Below are 20,385 nucleotides of genomic sequence, written 5' to 3'. Positions count from 1 at the left end.
CTGGCAATAGCCAGGCTGGGGTTCTTGGATGTCTCCAGCTTGCTTGATGGGCAATGAAATAGGATGTGACAAGGCTGGGACAAATGGTTGGGGTGAGTTAGCGTTCCCGCTCCCGCAACCACCAAACACCAGCGTTCCCGCTCCCGCAACTACCGAACACCAGCGTTCCCACTCCCGCAACTACCGAACACCGGCATTCCCGCTCCCACAACCCCCGAACAGTTAACATCAGAATTATAAGTCACCGATGTAGCCTACCAAGTTTAGTGCCGTAGTATTAGTATATCAATTTCTGCTCCGTTTTCGTTGACTTGCGTTAGAGTGAAGGAGTATTAAGTTCCTAATGCCGTTATGGTGTAAAGCCCATATGCTGATTTACTTTAGAGGTGCAAGTCAAAGATAACCTTGTAAAGAAATAAACATCGGCAACACTTCATAACTGACCAAAAAACCAGGAAGACCGTTTTCCACAAGGTGCTCTCAATCCATGAACTAGAATTCAAAGCCTCTGTGTCCAAATGAATTACTTGCAAAACAATTTCCTTGTTTTCTAAATCTGTCAAAAAGTTCAGGGTTTCACTAAAGCTTGAATCTGCATTATCTCCAATTACTCACAGACTCCTACTCAACCTCTGGGCCGATGACATGTTGCGTTCCCTGCTCCAAGGATTATTGTAATATTTAAACAATTTTGTTGCAGTTTCAGGCCAGTGCAAGTATTTGGGTTGTGGGCAAATATGCTTAATAAGATGCGGTTTATACTACGGAGCGGCCTATTTATGGTATTTTGAAATGTACAACCCCTTTTGTTTAATGCCTACATTGTTTAATTGGAGATAAGGTAGGATGTAATAAAAATAATGGACATTTCTCACATATTGTTAAGAGTGCCACACTATGTCCTTGATATGAAGAAAAAAACCTTGAATGTCAATATCAGCTATCTCATAGTGTGTATGAATATGATATTGTCCAACATCTAGTCTTTAGAACAGGCTAATCTGTCCTTTTTCAACAAGCTGTTTTGTTTTAGGGATATCATCACACTAAAAATGCCCTTCTATCTAAACTGTCATTAACCATTTGAAGTATATAATAAGTATAGGGACAAATGAAGAATAATGAATGAGGCTCTGGAGAACTCTAGCCGTACTCTGCGTGCATGGCAATGTGAGGCGAGGTGATTCACTTTCAGCAAAGCACTATATGTCGTAGCTGGCTTTAGATGGTGAAGCTAGGTTAGATGGTGAAGCTAGCTGTAGATGGTGAAGCTGAGTTTAGATGGTGAAGCTGGCTTTAGATGGTGAAGCTGAGTTTAGATGGTGAAGCTGGCTTTAGATGCTGAAGCTGAGTTTAGATGGTGAAGCTGGCTTTAGATGGTGAAGCTGGCTTTAGATGGTGAAGCTGAGTTTAGATGGTGAAGCTGGCTTTAGATGGTGAAGCTGGCTTTAGATGGTGAGGCTGAGTTTAAATGGTGAAGCTGGCTTTAGATGGTGAAGCTGGCTTTAGATGGTGAGGCTGAGTTTAAATGGTGAAGCTGGCTTTAGATGGCTTCGCCTGGGCCTTTGTGGGCAATTCAGCTAGTGTGACTCCTTATTTGGTAGAATAAATGGCGCCATTCCAGACCGTTGAGAAGCCAGCGTTCAAAGTCATGCTACAAGGTTTTGATAAACAAGATGATAAAAAAATAATTTGGGCTGTGGTGGTTATCTGCCAAATCGAGGTGATACGTTCATTTTTCACTGCGGTAAGAAAAAATCCCTACGGTACCACCCCTACACAACCTCATAGCTCTTGTCCGTATTTCTCCTTCCCATGGTGGGAAATGGATTAGGATCGGATCTAGAAGACCGGAGCTACAGTACCTCCCGGTCAGGGGAAAACGGGCTCATTTGTGCGAACCACCACCTCCTCCTCCTCCTCCTCCACCTTCTCCCCTCGTGCCCTCCACGGGGAGCTCCTTCCCCGATGGATCTGAACCTTTGACCTCCTGCAGACTCCCTCTGAAGGGCTTCTCCATCAAGCCCTACCCCCCCACCCCCTGCGGGCGTTTGGGTTCGCTTTAGTGTTTTAGTGAGGTGTGTAGCCATTTACAAGCGTAAACTGTTTAATTGCTTTGACCCTTAGGCTCATTCACCATACAAAAGATGCAGGCTATTTGTCTTGGTAGCATTCAGTGTTTGTGTACCCAAGACTCTGTTTAATCAATATGCCGATGAAAAGCTTGTGTCATATTTACACACACACACACACACACACACACTCCCTCACTCACATCGTCTTGACACTAATCTCTAGGCCCACAGAGGAGAAATTGTCTGGCTAAAATCTGTGCAATCATTTCATTTCAACATTTAGAAGTTTAATCTATTTTCATAATTGATCATTCCAGTTTGCCTTTCCGTCCACATTTTCAGAATCGACTGCCTTTTCTGATTGCTCGTCTGTTCAGGAACAGTGGCGAAGCTCCCCCGACTACACTGCGACATTGCATGCACTATACAGGACCATATTTCCAAAGCCTTTAAATGAACACTGACCCTTGCCAAGTCTTTGCCTGTATCTACTCTATGCGTACTGGCTGAAACACCAAGCTCCATGCGCCGTCTATCCGTGCTGACACATCCCAGACGGGACGCCCAGCGGGAGGGTTCGCACATCACACAGACACAGAGTGGGTTCCTGTTAGAAACGTGTGTCCGTGACGTTGATGCCACTTGCTCATTGTAGTCTGTTCTCGCTCAATCCCTGACAGCTCATGACCACGTCTGCTGTAAAATACGTCCGGAACCTCTTCTTTAAAGACTCTATGGCAGGCCTATTCAACTAGCAGCCCGTGGGCCGAATACGGCCCTTCTTATTTATTTTCTGGCCCGCAAGAGGTTGCCTGCAAACCAAAAAAAAAAAAAAAAAAAAATTTCCATGTAGTAGTACTACTGTATATCTATTAAGTTAACACTACCGGTACTTTAAGTAAGATTTGTTTGTAGCGATTCATTGACATAGTTTTACTCTATGTATGGCCCCTGAACCCCTAGTGGTTTGAAGGTTGAATAGCTCTATGGGCTCTATTACGTTCCGATAAGGCTCACAAATTAGACTTTAGATTGATAAAGTCTGATGGCAGACGGTGATCAAATCTAGGTGAACAAGGCGTTCCACCTTCTTTCACTCTGTTTGTTTGGGCCAATCATGTGGCTGGAGGAGTGGATTTATAAACGCTTATAAAAACAGCCAACAGAGGTTTACTGTTAAGGTTTCAAATCAATAGCCAGGCAGACTAGCCACAGTAGAAATACCCTTTCCAAAATCCCCTCCTGAAAGCTTCATGGATACTCCTAGGATATCTCTATAATGAAACAGGAAACAAGGCATAACTCCATCCCTTTCCGGCCCAGAATCTGTGCCGTCTACCCGCAGAAGTTCTGCTTTAACATAGTAGGACTGCTGCATCCAAGATCACACAGATTAACCCTGTCATATTTCTTCAGCACAGGTGTCGCAAAAGTGTTTGTTGGTGGATTCTCAGTTTAGATTTGGGGGCATCCACTAAGCCCTTTCACTGAAAGGCAAGACCAGACTCTTGAGCCATTCTAGGATGTCCAGATGTGCAATAGGTTCCAGACAGCTATCATGTCCTGATAAAAGCAACAATGAATGAAAAATACTGCCAGAAAAATAACGGCAGAAATGCTGTTTCAGCACATACAGTATAGGCTTATCCACATATTTTCTCTTTTTTCACAGGCAGCAATTTGATCTAAAACACAATTTGACATCCATTTTATGTTTCTATTATACTTTTGTGAAATACGGCAGTAGAGTCCTCCTCCACTTGTAAAAAATAAATTACAAAAAATAAGGAACACAGCAATACCATCAACTCCGGTTCAGAAATGTACCAAAACTGAATAACGACATGCCAGATGAGAGAAGAAGATAGACTGGATATAAAATGGAAAGAGCAGAGAGTTGCAGCTACAAATGCGGTCTTTAAAATACAAAAATAAAAACCCAAAAGGGCCATAAAACCCCAGAACACAGGCTCTTCATCCATATCTTTCCCTTCTTTGAGGCAAGACTCCGCGGACAGCTCCAAACTCCCATCCAACACCTTCTGCCAAATGAGCACAGTCCCCTTCAAAGCAGATTATCTGAGCATAATTTTACATGTAATTGGCATGGTGATTTACTGTTCCAGTTTGGGGTGTTTTTGGAGCAGCCAGAAGCAATTTGGAAGAGCCAGAATGTCCTGAAAAAAGAAAGCTACTGTCCCTTTAGTGTGATGGCTGTGGACTTGTCTCCACCATATGCCCGATCTTACATGGTTGACAACATCATTCAGAATATAGTTTAAATGCCAGCAAAATCTTCCACCATGCTACAGACAGCTATTGTAGTTTGTTAATGCTCCGTGTATCTACGCTCTTGTTGTTTTAGATTAGAGCAGGCGGGGGAGAGGGAGAGAGGGAGAGAGAGAGAGAGAGAGAGAGAGAGAGAGAGAGAGAGAGAGAGAGAGAGAGAGAGAGAGAGAGAGAGATGGAGACAGAGGGAGTGAGCATTTCATTAAGGGTCGCGTACAGATACAGGCACTGCCACGATTGACTTGCCGGTTAAACATATTAACTCTGGCCTGCAAAACATAATGGCACTTCCACCAGTACTGGCAAGGGAAGAACCATTAAGCTTCTCTTGGTTGAGTTACTGTGCTGTCTCTGCTTTCCCCTGCCCTGCATTTTACTGGCTTATCAAAGCCTTCTTAGTGCCATGAAGGTCAGAACTGAGAAATTTGGGACAAAGGTTTTGGCTAATATGGCCATTGTTGCATGTGTTTGAATGTTCCCTCTGGCGTCCATCTTGATTCATACTATCTTTTTCTATCTTTTAACCTTCTCTAATTTCTTAACTTACGGATGATCAATGCTGATCATATTACAGTTTGTGGTAGACGGGGAATGTTGGGAGATCTGATTCAGATTCAGGACAATGTAATGTCCATCAACAGATTTGATGCAGAAAACTTTTTCCACCTCCAATCCAGAATCTGTCCATAGGCTGTGGTCCGCCGAGCCAATGCAATGGAGTGGACTCCAACTGGCAATAGCTCTCGTTGTTACAACTGCTGACAAGGCCATACCCATTCGGGGCAAACATTAAAAACCTCAGCGCGTCTCATGCTTACTGGGTGTCCGTAGATAATATATATTGTTGTAATGCCCTGCAAAGCCGTGGCAACATTTGGATATCACTAACTGTATAGGTTTTATACTGAGTCACAGATTTAGCCAAACCGCAATATATTTGACAAAGATCTCCCCCTTGTATGAACAAAAATAAAAGAAGATGACTTAATGAATCTATCTACACTGCAGTCCCATACACTACCTGATAGCAGAGAATGCTAATGCTTATTGGACAGGATAGTCCAAGAGGCTTTCGGGAAATGAGAAGGCTTTCCTACAACCCGTGTTCTCTCTCTAAATAACCTGAGAAACCCCTGCTGCCACACGCACGCATGCATAGACTCACGCACAAAAGTACACAATGAAAACAAGGACCGACATACCCGTACCCACTACTACTAAGGACCAAAAACACTAAGAACAGCAGACATAAACAACGATGCCAAGACACAAATGGACAGACACACACCCAAATACACAAGGGCAAATCAAAAAGGAAAACCCACACTAATATACACACACACACACACACACACACACACACACAGACACAGCTCGGGGGGCACTTACATAATCATTGTAGGGGGAGGGGGGAACCATGATGGAAAGGGAGCAGGGGAGGCCGAAATACTGGATTCTAATTGACCTCACTCACACTGTGTGTGTGTGTGTGTGTGTGTGTGTGTGTGTGTGTGTGTGTGTGTGTGTGTGTGTGTGTGTGTGTGTGTGTGTGTGTGTGTGAGAGAGAGAGAGAGAGAGAGAGAGACAGAGCTGGATGTTGGCACACATTGGTACCCTACTACTGCTGGAGATCTTTACTAATGCAGCAGGTCAAATTACATTAAAATAATAGATACATATATTAATATTTTTTGACATATGATACAATATATTATATATTTCTATGTAAAGGGAATGCATTAATATAACTATTTACTCAAAGCGCTTTACAATTATTGCCTCACATACACCGGCACATCGAGGAGCAGTTAGGGTTTGCTCAGGGACACCTCAACACTGAGTTAGGAGGAGCCGGGGATTGAACCAGCAACCTTGCTGTTGCCAGACAACTTGCACTCCTCCACTGCACTAATTAAAAGCCGGTGTCATTAAATCCCCCACAGCGAAGCAACACGGAGAAAAGGGGACAGTGAGATGAAGTGGAAAGCATGTCCACCACTGGTCGGCTGTTGACGGGCAGCGGAGAGTAATATATGCATAAACCTCAAAGCAGTTCACTTGATATCACACAACTGCATGCTGCAGAAGTCACTGAACACTGAAATGTCCTACCAGGAATTTCCTGTGAATTACTTGTTGGATTGGCTTGGTGGACTGGGTTCTACTCCAGAACATCGAATACGAACGATTTATCTTCCTCTCTCTCAGGACCACTCCTTAAATAAATTATTCATTACACATTTTGAGTAAATTGGGTTGATGAACTACTTGGGTGGCGCACGCACACACACGCACACACACACACACACACACACACAAATTGTAAAAAAGAATCCCCCTTGATTAAAAAAGGGCATTCCATGAAATGAAAGCTATATGCTCCGTCATGTCTCACGTCCAAGAGGAACTAACAACTGGAATTGAGATTTCAAAAACACAGTGTGGACGCCATTTTGAGGCAACAGGGATTTCGCCTCTAATTTAGTGACAGAACATAATTGTTTTCAAAGATGAAAGGGTGCCCTTAAACAAAGTGCAGCAAATAGTCACGGGTGACGATCAAGGTGACTCCTTGGATGGTATTCTAAAGAGGTTGCGCTGCCTAAGCTAACAGATGGCGCGCTGGGTTGCGTGTCGTTTAGCGCGCTCAAAGTTACACTGCCCCCCCCCCTGTTTTTAAAAGTAAGGCCTAGTCAAACAGGAAGTTCGATATCCCTATTTTTTTTTGTGTGTAAGTGGAGATAGATATGGGGAGAGGGGGATGGGGGGCGGTTGAAAGGTAACTGGCTAGTATCGGCTATCGACATGGGTGGAGGGGGGGGGGGGGGGGGGGTGGCTGGGGAATAAACAACATAAGGACGTCCCCTTCTATCACAGAGCCCCGTCCTGGCAGCCCGCGACGCCCTCGGACGCCCTTGTGTTTCTGCACAGTGTGCAGATGATACCTTTTCATCCCCTCGCTCCTGCAACACGTCTGCCTCCATTAGCCTGTTATTCTCCCCCTCTCACACACACACACACACACACACACACACACACACACACACACACACACACACACACACACACACACACACACACACACACACACACACACACACACACACACACACACTCTCTTCACGCCTCTCCCACCGCCGCCCCCCCCATCTCGTGTGTTCTCCTAACAGCATGCCATTAAGCAGGCTCTCGGAGCTAAACCTACACACGTGCACACTTCCTTTAAACCAGGCGCATCATCACAGTCTTTTCAAACAAATGGGTTTGCCTACTGGCAGCCTGTTTTGCGCTGAGCCTCGCCGGCTCCACCCGGAGTAGTAGAGGAGAGGAGAGAGGAGGGCGAGAGAGTCCATGAACAGAGAGCCTTAGAGGGGGAGCAGATAATAGACTTAAAAAGGTCTGGAGCACGCTGCACAGAGCGATTAGAGGTAAATACACACACACACACACACGCACGCCACAGGTGCGTACAAGAGGGATGCCACATACAAACGCACATGCTTCACACACACATACACACACACACACACGCACGCACAAACGTATCACACTAACATATCCAGGTCAGACATGTACAGTGCAGAAACAGCTAATGAGCAGAATATGGAAATAAAAGCAGTTGTTTTTCTGTGTGTGTGTGTGTGTGCGTGTGCGTGTGTGTGTGTGTGTGACCCTTAAAACCGGCATGAACGGGAGTGACCCGTCACAGTTCACGATGTCACGGCGTCAATAACAGCTGACTTGCCGAGTTGTGAGGCGGACAGAAGGTGAAAATGTTGAGGTCAAGTTATTTTTCTTCTTTTAGCCGTTCCGCTCGTGGAAGAAACCACCTCCGCCATCATTAAACCCGTCCTTGCTTGTTATTGGTGGAGAGGGCCCAAGCTCAGGGTTGCGAGGGCTCAGGTGAGTAGTGCAGACATCTCACACTCACTTGACAATGAGAAGGGGGAGGGAGAGCGAGAGAGAGCGAGCGAGAGAGGCCACGTAGCCTCGTAGTGGTTAAAGGTGTTTCAATCTGAAGCACAAAGGCCTGGCGCTACAAATGAGGAGCCCCGTACACGCGTATGGCGCGCGGCGGGCCTCCGCTCCTACCTGCTCATTATTTTTTAAGGGGTCACTTAGGCCGTAATTGTTTTGTTCCGTTTCTCTGGAGTCGCTAAGAGTTACAAACGAGTTTTTGGTTACAAAAGGAAGCCCCGTCTCATGACAAATGGATTACCAATACTTCCAGGTGCCATTATGGCACCATCGCACCTTGTGGTTTCTTCTTACTAATTAAGGTCATTCTGGAGCGGTACCCTGGGGTTCGCGTGACTGACGGCTGGTAAATTCATTGATTGACACAATAAGTGCAATGCCTTGCCGTAACAGCTGCTCATTGTAATTAGTCAAATTCCCAGCCCCACACACATGCAGCTCCCTTTCACAACCGGAAGCATCAATCTGGCAAAGCAGCCACCGGTTTTAGGATCAGGCTAATTGATTAGCAATTTGTTTAATACCTCAACAAGATGAGATCACACCGCTGACCCTGCTATTTTCTCCACAACCCTTCAGTTTGACGCCGGTGGAGTATATGTAGCTCAAACTATGCCTTGTTAAGATTTAATGTGTTGTGCGTTCGTAATTATAAAGTGATTACAGTTCAATTCAATTGCTTTTTCTAATCTTGGTCCCCATATAAGTACAGGCGAGGTTATTACCAAAACACAAATGATTTGTCATGCTACCTTGCACCCAACAACCGATACTCCCATATGATGTCATTCAGCATGACCAACCCGGCCCTGAGGTTTGCTATCTCTATGGACAGGTGGAAGCAAGCAGGACAGTGCCCAGTAAGACTATCCAAGAATACTTCAGCACCTTATAAACCAGCCAATTAAATTCCATGAAAATGCCTTCCATCGAGACTAAAGCTTTCACTGAACCGCTGATAGTCCGGCAACCGTTCTATCCCTCTCCATATATTCGGCCTGCCCACATGTACACACATACAGATATGCCACAAACACTAACACAGACACAGACGCAGAACACACACTCAGCCCTGATTGGAAATCTGCCTTAACAACTTTCCAGCCGGACAAGATGATTAAACCATAACCATTCTCCTCGAGATTCAAGGGCAAACAACACAAACACAAATCATCCTGTTGAGGCCTTAACGGTGTCCGCATGGCACACCAAAACACCCTCCAAAACATGTCCCACTTCACCGACCCACCTTGTGCCAGCCCCAGCAATTAACAGCAATGACAACGACATGTTTGGTTTAACCAGAGGACTCCCTGGATGTCCCCTGTGCCCACCAACCAGCAGATGTCTCTCCGATGACAGAGTTGAAGCGTTCCCAGCGGCCATCACAGGGCCCCCCGCCGGCAGCCAAATGACTTGTTACCAGTCTCCCAGAGGCACTCCTCCCTCTGTCATTATCAGCCATGCTCTGTCCAGCAACTCATTCACCCACTGGAGAACAAAGGGGATGGGGAGGGCTGTGCCTTTATAAATAAAACCCCAGCAGGAACAGGTGCCAAGGTGCGTATTACTTCATACTCTGGGGTGCCGACGTTTGGACCCCGGTTGGGGGAAGGGGGCGGATGGAATCAGTCAACAATATTTGCCACCCCATTAGACAGTCGCTGCGAGTGCGTTATTCATTCCGTTATTACATTGCACCCTCGGCCGGTAGGGCGCCTAATGGATCCTATAGGGCTTGTACATCATGCATCCCAATGCATCATGTTTTTTTTGTGCTGGTGATACCACATTTTCAGAGGACTCAAGGGAGTTGTAGTTCTGTAAAAACCTATGCCAGCATTAATATATCGTGACCTCGGCTAATGAAAACTTTTCACCACGTCGGACTTTCCAAACACAACAATCTCTTCCCATAATGAAAAATTGTTTCACGACGAATTACTAAGCAATGACCAAAAATCCATCACTACCGACACAATAACTAACCTTCCTATGCTCCTATGAGTCAGTCGGAAGTGACGTCGCAATGAACATACCCTATGCTTCGGCGGGTAAATTAACCTCCTGTGTGATTGTAGCGTGTGGGGAGGCGGGGGGGGGGTTTGAAGATCAGCTGGGTTTCATTCTCAGATTCCTCTCTCGCCCTAAAGCCATAATGGCCATTGATTGGTTCAGTGCAATTTTGATCTGATTTTAGCCCCTGACGATCGATGGGTCGCAGGCTCACTTCCTGTCCCTGCAAATGGGAGGGGCTAGGATGGGGGGGCTGTATGCTGCATATACAGCATGTGTACGTTAGGACAGACGTTAAAACAGACTTTAAAACAGGCCATTAGGGACGTTCACTTTGGTCTCTTGACCAGCCATGAGGATCAACTCATCGTATTTCCTGCTGCAACTTCCTCGACACAACTTGCTGTCTCAGATCATAGGAGATACAGATTCTAAGAAAGATCTAAGAACCGTCTATGGGAATCCCGCAACCGGATGCAGACACACGCACCCACTCCCACACAGACACACACCGCTGAACGTGCTGTCGGACCTATCCCACCCACTCCCATTTTAAAAATAAACAGCCCTTCAGTCTCTGCTTTATTTAGCCATTGATTTTCCAGCAACAGATCACATTATAGATAGTACACGTGGCTGGTTGTCTGTATTGACTTTTGAGGAACAGTGAGAGGGAAAGGACAGAAGAAGAGAGACCTAGAGAAAGAGAGAGAGAGGGAGAGTGAGCATGAGAGATAAGGTGGTGTGTAAAAGCCACATTGTTTCTAGTCCTGGTTGTGAACCTACCATGGTGTAATGAGTGGCTATTACTACGTTACACAATCAGGTAAAAATGTACCAACACCGTGAATGCTCTTGTCCCATCGAGTCTGTCAATAATCACAAATGCAGGAAAAAATATTTACTAACATATTAGATGGTGTATGTAAAAATAACGCTCAAATCACCAAACAAATATTTATCGTTCACAGGAAATAAGCATTGAGCCAATGCTTCTTATGTGATTGGAGAAAGTCTAAACACATCTGGTTGGATAAGAAAATCATTTTAAAAAAAGCATCAAAAATACATATGGGAAAAAAACCTGACCTGAAAAATTGCAATAAAGCTCACACATACCCACCAATAGGTTTATGAGGACATAACCATTGACGACAGAAGAGAGCTTAAGATATACATGAGGATCCCACTAGTAAGGAGCCTCCCGCGAGGCACGTAGCCGGTGATCCAAACGTTCTGCCCTGTGCACAGCTCCTCAGCGCTCGATGCACAAATGAACACCGTTTCTATCGCTGAGTTGGCTGTATACTTCTGCGTCATCCATCATTCTTGCATATCATGCATGTCAGATTAAAATTCCCAAACACATACATACAACACAATCTGTTGTGGATGATTTCCTGACGGACATGCTTGACACACGAGACACAAATGTGTGTATTGTCGCCCCTTTTCGTCACATGTCAATTCTGTCAAAGGGTTGTGAAAAGAATCATACCATCTCATGAATAAAAGCCAGTGATGCCTAAACAATGCCCGTGTGTTTTTCCTACGGGGCACCTAGAGGCAGCACTCCTCCTGTTAGACACACAATCCATATTCCTATCGCTTAATGTTAAAAAAAAAATCACCACCATTCATCACCTGCCAAATTCCAGCAAAGCACACCAGGAACCATAAGAGATAAGACAGAGAGACACAGAGGCAGACAGAGAGGGATAAGTGTAACGTGTGGACTCACAGGCGTTGGTGACGGCAAAGCTGTTGGCCGTCTCGATGTTGTCCACATGAGGCACCAGGTTGAAGGGGGCTTCCGAGGCGTTGGGGCTGGTGTTGTGGAGGAAGATGGCCAGCCGGAAGGCTGTGTACTCCTGATCCGTGTTCCGGATGAACAGCCCCCCTGTTGGTTGGTTGGGGGGGAGAGAGAGAGAGAGAGAGAGAGAGAGAGAGAGAGAGAGAGAGAGAGAGAGAGAGAGAGAGAGAGAGAGAGAGAGAGAGAGAGAGATAAGTTAGTCTCTAACTAGTTAGAGTTAAGGTGTTCCACCATGTCCACTGCGAACAGGTACGGCGTTTGATCCTCAGTGTCTGCAGTCCTACCTGCAGGCCATATGCCGTTGATCCCCTGATAAGATGCCTAACCCACCCTTACCTTCTACTTCATGTCCTGTATCTCAATTCCCTGGAACCTGAGTTGGATACAAATGTCTGCTAAATGAGGATAGATCAAAGTAAATAGTCCACCAGATCTAGTGAAAACACCAATGGTAAATAGATGTATACACACAGAGGGGAACAACACTGACAGCGCCCGTAATGAGAATTGGCACATGCTGCACTTACAAATGTTGACATTGCTAACAATGCCTCCCACGCCAGGAAGTAGCAACGTCTAGGCTGATGTCCCCACGTTGGAGGTGTTCCAAGAGATTGTGTGTGAAATAATAAGGCACAATCTGCGCCGCTGACACACAGCATAATGTTTGGTAAGACGAAACTCCCGACAGCTGTATTTACAGTAAGTAAAAATGCTGGTAGAGGAACAGACTTAACCTTGGAAGCAATCTTTTTCATCCTCCCAGAAAAATGACCCTGGGCAACGGAAAAATAATCCTGTGCAGCATGTGCCCTGTTCATTTGAGCAGCCAAGCGGAGCCAGAGAAGTCTCTATCTACGTCACAAGACAGCCCCCCCCTCCACCCGATTTCTCTTATACCTTGCAGGGTTTATGCCAGTTTATGCAGAGTAATCTTAACCAAATTGTTCTACGTCAGTAGAAATAGAACAACCACCCACCCCCACCCCCACCCCAACAATGGCTCTTTTGTATCGTCTCAGCAAGAACTTTTGATTCAATGCAATAGAAAGAAAGAAACAGTTCCTGGTTTTGGGATGTTCTGAGCAAAAAAAAAAAGAAACAGGATTGGAAACGCTCACTAATTGGGATAGTAAAGCAGTGAGTCAGACATTTACTGTACATGTTCAAGGTGTTTTATGTGAAGCTCCAGTACATTACCAGATCAAGGCCAGGACAGCTTAAGAACCGATATACCAAGGTAGGCGTTAAGGAGTCTCGATGGGCAAGGTTAAGAAACTGCATCTACTCCAGGGCTTGGCATCTTCATGTCTGATGCTGACATCGCTCAATAGATGAATCACTCAAAATCACTCTGTCCTACCCCATTGTCCAAAAGATGACACTCACGCCAATCATCATCCACAGTTTGAATATGTATTCAGAGACCATTCAAGGATTTCAAAACCTCTAGCCTCTCGGGAGAGAATCCCTTGAGTGGTGAGGAGTTTTAATTTTTATCTATGATTATAACCTAATCTGTTTTTTTGGAAACTGTAGTTTCAGTGACCGTATCTTATTTTTACCGTTGCCAGTGTAGGTCTACTGTTCACCAGTTTAGCTATCCTATTTCATCTTGCTTGAATGTTTTTCTTTCTTGTGTAAATGTATGGTTAAGTAATGGTGAAATTATGTAATGGAAAGAGGAAATGAGACGACACTTGATGTAGTGGCCAATCATGCAGCAGGGAGGAATGGTATTAGTCTCCCATGCCAATGTATATATAATTAGAAAACCATGGCGTCATCAAAACTAGTTATTCATACTTTTAGATTCAATACTCACAGAAATTGGAAATTTTAACAAACTGAGCAATTTCTTGAATAGCAGAGAGATCCTGCCTTCTTGTTTTAAATATGTATACACGTTGAGCAGCAACAACAGAGGTGGTGGTGGAGGTGGGCTTTCCCCCTGCTGAATCCCTTCAACCTTATCAGCTTAATTCGTTATGACGGGCATCAACTTCACTACAAATCAATCGCATATCCGACTGTCAGTGGAGCAAACGTCACAATTCATCCGCATTTTACCCCATGGTCGGCAGCCCTACAACATTGGTAAAAAATAATAATGACATATACTACTGTTTGAACTGTGCATTACATAGCAAGCCCCGGGACGGTGGCTTTAAGACGCGGGGTTTTGGTGCATTTATTCAAGCGGTAGTGCGGAGAGGATACGGTCTATGACAGCCAAACAGTCCCTACATCCACTGTGCATTCCGACTACACACTTTTTTTCTCTCCAGACAGCCCCACATCGGATTGCTCCCTCTGCACGGAGCTCTGGTCTTGCTGCAGTGGCGCTTTCAAACATCTCCGTGCATGCTGGAATATTATCGCCTTATGACTTGCGAACCAGCGTAGTCTCGCATGTGCACCACGCAAAGCACACAGTGCCAAACGGAATGCACACGTACACGTTTTAACTCGGAATAAACAAGATGCAATTCATGAGCGATTGCGGTTTTTTTTTACTTCTACATTGCTCACTTTGAGTGGTCCCGAGGTCTGATGTGACCACAAAAAAAGACCAACGCTGAGGACAGTGCGTTTCAACAAACAATTGTCATGTGCATCACACAGTTTAATTTGGCAAAATGTTACTTACCAATCTGAACGCTGCTTGGGAAAGCACCCATTGTCAGTCCCCATAAGCCAGAGAATATCAATAGAAACTGATCACAAGAAATCCTCATTTTGTTTAGGTTAAAAACTGATGAGAGACATTGAGCAGGTTAAAAACCGGGCAAAAACACAAGATAAAAAAATAAAATGGAGATTGAACACATTTAGCAATCCATGTCTGGTTTGAAAAAAAAAAGATTTATTTTCCCCCGCAGTGGCCCGATCACGCTGCTTCCCGGGTACTTGGTGGTCCGGCACTAGAAAGGCTCCACAGTGCACAGGATGGGAGGGGGGACTACTGAATGGAGAGGGGAGGAATATTACTACACATGCGCCTCTTTCTCGACCCATGTTCCTGTGATTCGTTTTCCCCACCCGGCACAGAGTTCTACCCTCCTCCTCTGCACATAATTCTCTCTGACTGTGAGCCACACCGCGGATGACAGTCACCTTTAGTTTTGAACAGGACATTACGGTCCATTTTGGACGGCGCCACGTGCTTTAGCATGTTAGCCGTACTGGGACCTCTGGCAGTGGGCGGAGTGTGGTGTCGCTGGCTCCTCTTACGGTGCCACTCACGATATGTAATGCCATGGCATACGACACTTCAAATGGCATTTGAACATTGTTGTCTGATGTGTCGTTCTTGTAATATGGGTGGAATTGGAAGCGGAGCGGAGCGCAGCAGCAGCACGTTTAGCGCGGTGTCTCCTGGGAAGAGCTCATTAAAGTAGTTGAATAATTGGATGCTTCAAGTTGAGTTACTTAGATTTTATCATCTTATATGTGTAGGCTATACTGGCAGTGAATCTCGAATCCATAACGGGAGTTTACTCTTTGTGTGGTTTAGATACATTTTTAAGTAAACAACGCTTGGTCGGTTAACTTCTCTGTCAAACTAAAAATTAAAGTCAAGATCCGTGAGATTGACCGTGTCGGAGGGGCGGTCATAAACGCCTATGGGAGCCGCACAAAACCCAGTCCAGTAACCTCAAATCACTAATTCGTTTTCATAAGCTGTTCGTCTTTGTTGTTTACAGAATACTCATAACCAAACATATGTTACAATGATTATATTGTCAGTTGAGTGATTGCAATTGCCAATTTGATGCAATATGTTTAGGCCTATATAGTCTCTTGACCTGAACACAATGGAGATATCAGGTACAGATGGGACTATCGCATTAAACTTTGAAATCATACATTTTGAAAGAGTAACTGCTGTCCACCATCCACATGAACAGCATAACAAGGCTGCAAATACTGGGTTGCAACATGTCCTTGAAAACCTGGGTTTTGTTAAAAGTGGTTTTCCAGTAATTTATGAATTTATGTAATTCATCAAAATTGAGTAAATGTCCTTGAAAAGCTAGAACATTTCATAGAAAATTGAAGAATAGAAAAGTTAAGCAACAAAACATATCTCAGGTTCGTATGGGCTATATTCAAACTAACTGTTGCACAGTTGTCTGTGAAATGTATGAACAGGCTTGTTAGGTTTTTGAAATATCCATCGCAGAAGGAAAATCAACCTAACTTTACTTTACACGTTTGTAAGCTTTCATTGTAATGTTTATTTTGCCAGTAGTAGCACCGTTCATGCTTATTCCAACCGACAGCGTTAGCTAATGTGTTGACTATCAGGAATGGTTATGGAAGATTTCCTGGAAAATACCTGGAAAATGATAAGCTAAGAAGAGTGGGAACTGAGAGCTGTAAGGAGGAGTGTCAGTGGAGTTAGTGGAGAGGGGAGCTGTCCGTGGTGCTGGATGCTAGTGAACAACAACTATGCTTCAGCACCACGGCTGCTGCTAATGCTGCACCTGCACAGTGTTGCTGAAACAAGCTGGTTTAATTTACCCGGCTGGATGACGCCATCTCTGAAGAGTGCAAAACAAACAGTTTCAAGAACTCCTTGAAATGTTTCACACACCGCGGCAGAACTGAGCGCCCAACCCCCCCCCCCCCCCCCCCCACGAAACATCTGCATGTGTGGTGGGATGTTTGATGTGTGACGCATTTATTTTTCTTAGAATTGTTTAGGGGATATTAATTAAGCTGGTGGGGAAAGTAACAGCACACAAGCTAATTAGATCGCCAAGATTATTCATATTGAGCCAGCCCAGATGAGCAACTCACTGCTGGAGAGAAAATGGATAACAAAATGGAGAATGTGGAAACGTCGATATACCGTTGAATGTTGGAATTCCGAGGGGCCATATAGTGACTGCATAATAGAATGGGTCTGTGCCCGGATTCAATATATGAATTTGTTTTCTATTCCTGAAATGGTCTAACCAAGGCTTTTTTGGCTTCTTCTTTTATCTTTCAATATAAAACAGACACATGTCTGGGCAGTTCACATTCTGTACACAGTGGCAATGTTTTGAAATGATGTGTCCTAGATAAAGAAAATAGTACTTTGGCACGCAATAAGGGTCACAGCTGAACAGCAGCTGTAAACACTGCCTACAAACAAAAGGTAAGCAAGAGTTACCTCATAAGCAATCTACTTTCAATACCAATTCGGTAAAGAAAAAGGCTTGTGTATGAGGGATTAGCGTGTGTGTTTGTGAGTCAACCCCCCCGCCGGCCTCCCGACACACCGAGCAGGAGGCGCAAGTGGAGGGAAATCATCAGACGAACGGGTGAAATTCAGAAATCAATGAATCAATATGCATTGCGTGCCCGCCGAGGAAAACGACACACGGGGACCTTCTGCCGAGGAACGGCCTCATGCCGAGCGTCCGTCTTCCTCTTTAAGAACCACACGACCCCATCCCCCCCCCCCCCCCACCCCCCACTCCCCACTCCCCAGCCCCTCAGGCCCGGGTCATTTCCATTGGACAGCCATGCCACGCTTGATAGTCCCCCTGCCTTCCCTCTTCACACACCCCCCCACACACACACACACACACACACACGCACGCACTCATCCACCTGAACGTTAACATATAAAGTACCGCCGTATCCACGCATAATACATCACACACGCACACACACGTTTAACCAGCCCCCCGTCCCCCGTCCCCCGCCGTCCCATCCCAGCGCACAATTGATTGCAGCAGCACTTGCCCCGGACAAGGTAAAGTCATACAAGACACAAGGAGGCATGGCTGTGATGTATGTCAGACGTTTGCATCACTCCGGCTGACAGTTTTCCTAATGCAATATTCAATATATGTTGCTCCCTTTAATACATCCATTGCAGGCACGACAACAGCCTCCGTAAGAAAAAAAAACACCTGGAGAATTTGTGTCGGTGTTTCTGTTCTTTTCTTCTGCAGCTTTTTTGTACAAAACGCAAAAAAACGTCTCCAGCGATGGCTACACTCGGGGTGACACATCACTATGCCGGGGTGTCTGGGATTGGATTGCAGGGGAGGGCCCCCCCCTCGTGTGTGACAATACATCCGTGGCTGTCACGGCATGTCATGGCTGCAGACGCGTAGCGCGGGAGAGAGGAGCGCGGGAGCACAGTGGAAGCTGATGGCGGGGCTCTGTGATTCTCAACAACGTCTAGATCCCTCTATCCCATCTGTTTGCATCCCAGCCCTGAAGTCTCACTGTATACGCTCAAGAATGGATGGCAAGCGTTCGATTTGAAGGACTTTGTGAAAGAGGAGGTTGGTGTGGTTTTGTGTGTGTGTGTGTGTGTGTGTGTGTGTGTGTGTGTGTGTGTGTGTGTGTGTGTGTGTGTGTTTCTGTCCATGAGCGTGTGTGTATAAGGGTGTTTGTATATGTGTGCGCGTGTTTGTGTGTGTCTTTATGTTTGTGTGTGTGTGTGAGTGCACATGCCTGTGTGTGTGTCCATATTTATGTGTGTATGTGTGTGTGTGTGTGTACATGCAGGTATGTGTGTACGTGTGTGTATGTTTATGGGAGTATGCCTGTTTGTATGTACACCTGTGTGTATGTGTGTTTGTGTCTATGAATGAGTGTTTGCGTGGGAGTATGCCTGTTTGTATGTACATCTGTGTGGATGTGTGTGTGTGGATGTATTGGATATCTGCCACTACTCTGGATTAAGCCAGATGGAGAAGCTGTGTGGGTATTTTTTCTCCTTAAGTCCTTAGGGTTGATTGTGAGTGTTAGCGCTTGTTAAAGAAATGTTGGGGAAACCCTGACCCCACAGACTATGTTTGTGTCTCTCTGAGACTGGGTGTCAATGTGTTTCATCAGTAAAAGTTTTCTAAAAAGACAAAACATTACAAAACTAATGGGAAAATAAAGTAAAGCACTGACTTGCTCTGCTACACTTGGACAGCATTTACTGTACTCGAAAAATGAAGTGTACACCTTCTCTATTGGAGTTCACTGTTTCCAATTTGAGGTCAACAAAATAAGTCAAATCGACACTTGAAGCTAAAAACCTAATTACATTTTCTTTGTGAATGGGGATAAAAAGAGAAGATCTGTTGCCTACTGTTCTTTTTATCTCTTCATCCTATTCTGGCTGTAAAGACAATTATCAGTCTGAAAGGATTTTCTGCTGCCAAGACACACTAAAAGCAGATATAATACTATCATTTTTCAGGAGAAAAGGCACTGTGAAATGTGGTTACGGTTTGACCGTCACAGTCAGGGTAGCTATTTGTTTTGGTCTCTTTATTATTTAATTGAATTTTACTATGAAGTTGACATGGACAGCTACCTGAAAAAAGGGTATGTTTAGTCCTAAGCTGAGAGCCTTACTGAATATCGCATATCGGATACAATTCCTGGCTTAGAGTTTATCTTATCAATAGATTGATAGAAAGGAAAACGTTTCGATTTTTCTCTGTAACAAATCATGTTACACTGTTTATATATTTCTCAGAAGCACATTCTGTTACACGGTTTGTGTATTTCTCTCAGTAACACATTTTTTTAACACTGATTGTATATTTCTCTCGGTAACACATTCTGTTACGGATGGTGTAGTTCTCTCCGTGACACATTCTGTTCCATTGTGTATTCATATCAGTAAAATACACGGCTGCCCTGTTCATTTTTCACCGTCAGTACATACAGTTCCATTGAGTGGTGGCCATCAGGGCTTTGGGAGAGGTCCTGCTCCCCCTTTAACAGACTCACTAACACAACCCCGCCAGAACATCTGCTCCAAGGACATTACCTCTGATGAGATTCACAGACTTTATGCCCTTGCTGTGCTTCTAGAGTATTTTGTCAGCACTGTTTTTTACATTTACACAACCTTTATGCTTTGAAGATGATGTAATGTTTCAACAACCCAGCTATGGTTGTGAAACTGTAATGTTGAAGTTCCATTAAGGCTCTGTGATGCATTCTGCAAAAAAGCTTTCATCCACATCTAAATCAGTTGGGGCCCCTGGTTAAACATTTAATGGGGAGAAAATAAACATCCATTCAATAATTCCACCGGACTGTGATACAAATGTGATGAAATAATTTATTTTGTTAATTTCTCCTTGGTATTTTTCTAGCTATTTCATATTTGCTTTGTCCCGGGTCAGTAATTATGATAGAAATGTACTAGGGCTCGTGTATATACTGTCTGTACACAGATACAGTTGACATGATCTT

Source organism: Micromesistius poutassou (assembly GCF_964030765.1).
Source record: "Micromesistius poutassou genome assembly, chromosome: 10".
Lineage (NCBI taxonomy): Eukaryota > Metazoa > Chordata > Actinopteri > Gadiformes > Gadidae > Micromesistius > Micromesistius poutassou.
Note: the sequence above shows the minus strand (reverse complement) of the source record.